Raw genomic sequence first — 6,213 nt, 5'->3', positions numbered from 1 at the left:
AGTTATACTCAAAACAGCCTGGTAGTGGCAAACAAACAAACAGACTTGTAGACCACTGGAATAGAAAAAGAAACTCCAGAAATCAATCTATGTATCTACAACCAATTGAAATTTTACAAAGGAGCAAAAATCAACCCTGGAGCCAAAACAGTCTCTTCAACAGTTTGATGCTGGGAAAACTGGACCTCTGCAGAAGTATGAAACAAAATCCCTACTTTACACCTTACAAAAAACTCCACTCAAAGGCCAGTGCCATGGCTCAATAGGCTAATCCTCCACCTTGCGGCGCCAGCACACTGGGTTCTAGTCCCGGGCAGGGTGCCGGATTCTGTCCCAGTTGCTCCTCTTCCAGGCCAGCTCTCTGCTGTGGCCCGGGAGTGCAGTGGAGGATGGCCCAAGTGATTGGGCCCTACACCTGCATGGCAGGCCAGGAGAAGCACCTGGCTCCTGCCTTCGGATCAGCGTGGTGCGCTGGCTGCGGCATATTGGAGGGTGAACCAACGGCAAAAGGAAGACTTTTCTCTCTGTCTCTCTCTCTCACTGTCCACTCTACCTGTAAAAAAAAAAAAAAAAGAAATAGCCAAAGGAGCTGAACAAACATCTTTTAAAAAGATTATTTATTTATTTATTTGAAAGAAGAGTTACAGAGAAGCAGAGGCAGAGAGAGAGAGAGAGAGAGAGAGAGAGAGAAGCCTTCCATCCACTGGTTCTTTCCCCAAAATGACCACAATGGCCAGAGCTGAGCTGATCTGAAGCCAGGATCCAGGAGCTTCTTCTGGGTCTCCCACATGGGTGCAGGGGCCCAAGGACTTGGGCCACCTTCTACTGCTTTCCCAGGCCATAGCAGAGAGCTGGATTGGAAGTGGAGCAGCCAGGACTTAAACCAGCATCCATATGGGATGCTGGCACTGCAGGCAACAGCTTTACTCATTACGCAACAATACCAGCCTCTGAACACACATTTATTTATTTGAAAGTCAGAGTTACACACACAGAGAAGGAAAGGCAGAGAAAGAGAGGGATCTTCCATCCTCTGGTTTAGTCTCCAATTGGCTGCAACAGCTAGAGCTGTGCCAATCCAAAATGAGGAGCCAGGAGCTTCTTTCCAGGTCTTCTATGCTTTCCCAGGCCATGGCAGGAGCTGGATATGAAGTGGAGCAGCTGGGACTCAAATCAGCACCTATATAGGACCTGGCACTGCAGGCAGTGGCTTTATCTGGTATGCCACAGTGCCGACCCAAACACATTTTTCAAGAGAGGAAATTGAAATGGCCAACAGACATATGAAGAAAAGACTTTCTATATTAAAATTGAATTTAAGGATCATTTAGAATAACTCCATTTATTTATATTTGATTTTGTTTCTTTCTGCCCAGTTTCATAACTATCTATATGCATTTTGGTAGATTAATGCTTTTTAAAAAAGATTTATTTATTTCAAATTCAGAGCCTCATAGAGAGAGAAGGAGAGGCAGAGAGAAGTCTTCCATCTGCTGATTCACTCCTCAATTGGCTGCATTGGATGGAGCTGTGCTGATCCGAAGCCAGGAGCCAGGAGCTTCTTCCAGGTCTTCCCATGCAGGTGCAGTGGCCCAAGGACTTGGGCCATCTTCTGCTGCTTTCCCAGGCCATACTAGAGAGCTATATCAGAAGTAGAGCAGCCGGCCAGTGCCGCAGCTCAATAGGCTAATCCTCCGCCTTGCGGTGCCAGCACACCGGGTTCTAGTCCCAGTTGGGGCACCGGATTCTGTCCCAGTTGCCCTTCTTCCAGGCCAGCTCTCTGCTGTGGCCCGGGAGTACAGTGGAGGATGGCCCAAGTGCTTGGGCCCTGCACCCCATGGGAGACCAGGAGAAGCACCTGGCTCCTGCCTTCGGATCAGCGTGGTGTGCTGGCCGCAGCATAACAGCCATGGTGGCCATTGGAGGGTGAACCAATGGCAAAAGGAAGACCTTTCTCTCTGTCTCTCTCTCTCTCACTGTCCACTTTGCCTGTCAAAAAAAAAAAAAAAAAAAAAGAAAGTAGAGCAGCCAGGACTCAAACTGGAACCTGTATGAGATGCCAGCACCACAGGTGACAGCTTTACCGGCCACACCACAATGCTGGCCCCAGATTAATACTTATTTTTAGGGGTATTGCAAATGGCATATTTTTAACATTTGAATTCCAACTGTTCACTTTGATATAAAGAAATTTCTTACAATAGTTCATATTACTAATTTTGTATGTTTCTCCCTGTCTCCATCTACAATCACCAACAGTTAAGATATTGCACTTTTGTACATTTATTTATTTATTTATTTGAAAGGCAGAGTTAGAGAGAATGAGAGACAGAGAGAGAAATCTTCCATCTGCTGGTTCAGTTCCCAAATGGCTGCAATAACTGGGGGCTGAGTAAAGCTGAAACAAAGAGCCAGGAGCTTCTTCTGGGTCCCCCACATCAGTGCAGTGGCCAAAACATTTGGGCCATTCTCCATTGCCTTTCTTGGTGCATTAGCAGGGTGCTGTATTGGAAGTGGGGCAGCCAGGACTTGAACTATCACCCATATGAGATGCCAATACTGCAGGCCATGGCTTTAACCCACTGTGCCACAGTGCTGGCCCCAATACTGCACTTTCAAAATGCTAACATTAAAATTTTGAACACCACATTTGAGTGATTCAGTCTGAGATCCAATAGAAGCAGTGGGGAACCACCAAGTTGCTCTGAACATTTTGTGCTCAAATGCCTGTTCCTGTAATTGATATTATACAACTCTCCTTATAGAGAGCTAGTCTGAAGTTCATGGCCTTAGAGCACATTGGTAACTTAAACTTATTTAAAGATAATGATCGATGCTCTTGCAGAAAATTATCTGAAATGCTTACCAGAAGAGGTCCACAACCACACAGTGGGGGAGTGTGTGCACAGTCATGGTGGTTTTTGATAGAAGTTTAGAACTTTGACAGGACAGGAGCTGGCATGTAGCATAGTGGGATAAGCCACAACCTGTGATGCTGGGATAAGCTACAACCTGTGATGCTGGTTCAAGTCCTGGCTGCTCCACTTCTAATCCAGCTCCCTAGAAATGTACCTGGGAAAGCAGTGGCAGATAACAAAGTACCTGGGACCTTGTGATCCATGGGGGAGACCTGGATAAATCTCTTGGTTCCTGGATTGAGTATAACCTAGCCCTGGCCATTGCAGACATTTGGGGAGTGACCTGGAAAATGAAAGTGCTCTCTTTTTCTCTCTGTCTCTCCCTATCTCTTTTTAAAAAAGATGTATGTATGTATGTATGTATGTATGTATGTAATTATTTGAAAGGCAGAGTTAGAGAGAGAGATGGACAGAGAGAAGTCCTCCATCTGCTGGTTCACTGCCTGAATGAACACAGCAGTCAGAGATGAGCCTGTCCAAAGCCAGGAGCCAGGGACTCCCTCTAGGTGCAGGGGTCCAAGCACCTGGGCCATCCTCTGCTGCCTTCTCAGACACACAGTCAGGGAGCTGGATCAGAAGTGGAGCAGTTGGGATTCAAACCAGTGCCCATATGGGATGCTGGCACTGCAGTCAGAAGCTTAACATGCTATGCCACAATAAGTTTTATTGTAGTTGAGTCCCTTCAAGTCTTTATAGATATTGGATATTAACCCTTTATCAATTATATAGAGTACAACTATATTCTTCCGTTCTGTACGTTCACTTTGCTGCTGAGTGTTTTCTTTGCAACACAGACGCTTCTTTGCTTTTGGCTCTTTCTTCTTTCATTGCCTGTGCTTCTGGGGTCTTTTCCAAGACATCTTTGCCTATGCCAATGTCTTGCAGAGTTTCCCCAATGGTTTCCTCTAGTAATTTGATAATATCAGGTAATAGATGTAGATCCTTGATCAATTGTGAGTTGATTTTGTATAGGGTGCTAACACGGGTCTTATTTCATACTTCTGAATGTAGAGGTCCAATTTCTCCAGCACCATTTGTTAAAGAGATAGTCCTTTCTTCAGAGACTGATTTTTAGTTCATTGGTTGATTGTGGATGCATGGATTAACTTCTGTGGTTTATATTTTGTTTCTTTGGTGTACATGTCTATTTTTGTGCCACTTCTAGGCTGTTTTGTTTATAACTGCCCTGGCCCTGTAGTACATCTTGAAATCTAGTATTGTGATGATTCTGACTTTATTTTCCTTGTTTAAGGTTGCTTTAGCTATTTGGGGTCTCTAGTGTTTCCATACAAATCTGAGAATAATGTCCTTGGTACTTTTACTGGGATTTCATTGAATCTATAAATTGCTTTGGCTAGTTTGAACATTTTTATGATATTAATTCTTCCAATCCACAAACATGGAAGATTTTTCCATTTTCTTGTGTGTTCTTCTGTTTTTTTTTTCTTTAATGTTTTATAATTTCCATTGTGGAGATCTTTCACATCTTTAGTTAAATTTTTTCCAAGATATTTAATTTTTGGGTAAACATGTTTATAGCATCAACTTCCCAAGTGTTTCAAGGATTATTTTTTGATACAATATTAAAATTATAAAAGGCATTGTTAAATACCCATCCCAGATAATTCCTGTCAAATCATGTGAAAGTAGATACAATTATATATGTGAATTTTAATTACAAATATAGATATTGATTAATCCCTCAAAATTCACTATGGTATTTTTGTTTAAATTTTAAGTCATTCCTGAATATAAACTCATGAGTATCATAAAATTTGTGGCAGTGAAGAGTGTTCATAACTTACATTCCTACTTTCTCTGAATTCTGAATGATTTAAAGCTAGACATGGAAGGAAATGTGAGCTTTATAGCCCACAGAGTTGTTAATCTTGGTGCAAAAAAAGACTCTCTTCTGTTGCCCCAATACCTTGCATCCTTTCTTAGTCACTTGCAGTGCACAGATTATATTCTAAATTTACAGTATAAATGAGGGCAGACAAGAACTCATGTTCATTTGTAGGCATCCTAAAAACATCCTAAGTACAACAAAATGTGGTATGGTAGCTCATTTACTCCTTCCCATATCTCCAATCATGTAAGTCATTAAGAAATCCCATATAGAGGAACAACTGAGGAGGGGTCAGGAGCAATGCTCTAATATTTAGGCATTTTTCTTTGTGGAGTGGACTGAATCCTTGTCAGTCTAAATTCAAACACTCTGCGCCCCCCAAAAGCAAGAAGTCTTGAAAAGTGATCATACCCAAATTTCCTATTTTAATTGTAGAGAATCACTTGTGTGGGGCCAGCATTGTGGCGCAGCAGGTAAAGCTGTTGCCTGCAGTGCTGGCATCCCACATGTGTGGTGGTTTGAGACCTGGCTGCTCCCCTTCCAATCCATCTCTCTGCTATGGCCTGGGAAAGCAGTAGAAGGTGGCCCAAGTCCTTGGGCCCCTGCACCCACATGGGAGACCTGGAAGAAGCTCCTGGATCCTGGCTTCAGATCAGTGCAGCTCCCACTGTTGCAGCCATTTGGGGAGTGAACCAGCATATAGAAGACCTCTCTCTGACCACTTCTGACTCTGCCTCTCTGTAACTCTGACTTTCAAATAAATAAATATTAAAAAAGAGAATCTCTTGTGCCAACTACAGTCACCATATTAAATACTAAGAAGAATGTGAAAATTTTGAATCTGAGCAAGGAATTCCTCTCATATGACATGGGTATGAATCTATTGTAAGAACAATATGTATGAGTACATGTTTATAGAATATTCCTGCAGTGGTTTTAGAGTTCTTTGGACTTCAATTTTGTAAAACGATGCCAAATTATTTTTACTTGTTTTCTCAAGAGGTATATCAATTATTTTTCTTTGAAGTGAAGAGACAACTTTGCACAGTGGCAGTATCGTAGCCAATGAGGTTTATCCAAGGTGCGATTATTGTTACTTGAAGTCAAGAAACAAATTGTAAATGGTTGGAAGCAATTAATTCTGGTAGGTGGTAGTTTGCAATAACCAGTAAGGATGAATGAAAATACTTATATATAGATAATGTTACAATTTTAAAATGCAAATGAAGTAAAAAATGCATTTCAAAATGAACATTTTATAAATGGTTCAAAAATAAACATTATAAATTCTCTCCTTAAAATGTATTTCACTTTATAAACTCTCACTTCTTATTCTCAAGATATTAAACTGCAACATGCTTTTATTGGGAAGCAAAGAAAAATGTTCCATTTCACAATATTGAAAACATACAATTTTAAGTTTTGTTGAACACTTTGTAATAGTTG

General features: G+C 41.6%; 1 pseudogene; it reads left to right on the top strand.

Annotated features, from left to right (window-relative positions):
* The first annotated feature begins 5,803 nt into the window (after nucleotides 1-5,803).
* Nucleotides 5,804-5,927, top strand: LOC127490123 (U4 spliceosomal RNA; annotated as a pseudogene).
* Nucleotides 5,928-6,213: the final 286 nt, after the last annotated feature.

The sequence above is a fragment of the Oryctolagus cuniculus genome, chromosome 12, assembly GCF_964237555.1.
Source record: "Oryctolagus cuniculus chromosome 12, mOryCun1.1, whole genome shotgun sequence".
In the NCBI taxonomy this organism is placed as follows: Eukaryota; Metazoa; Chordata; class Mammalia; order Lagomorpha; family Leporidae; genus Oryctolagus; species Oryctolagus cuniculus.
This window is presented reverse-complemented; position numbering and strand designations above follow the sequence as displayed.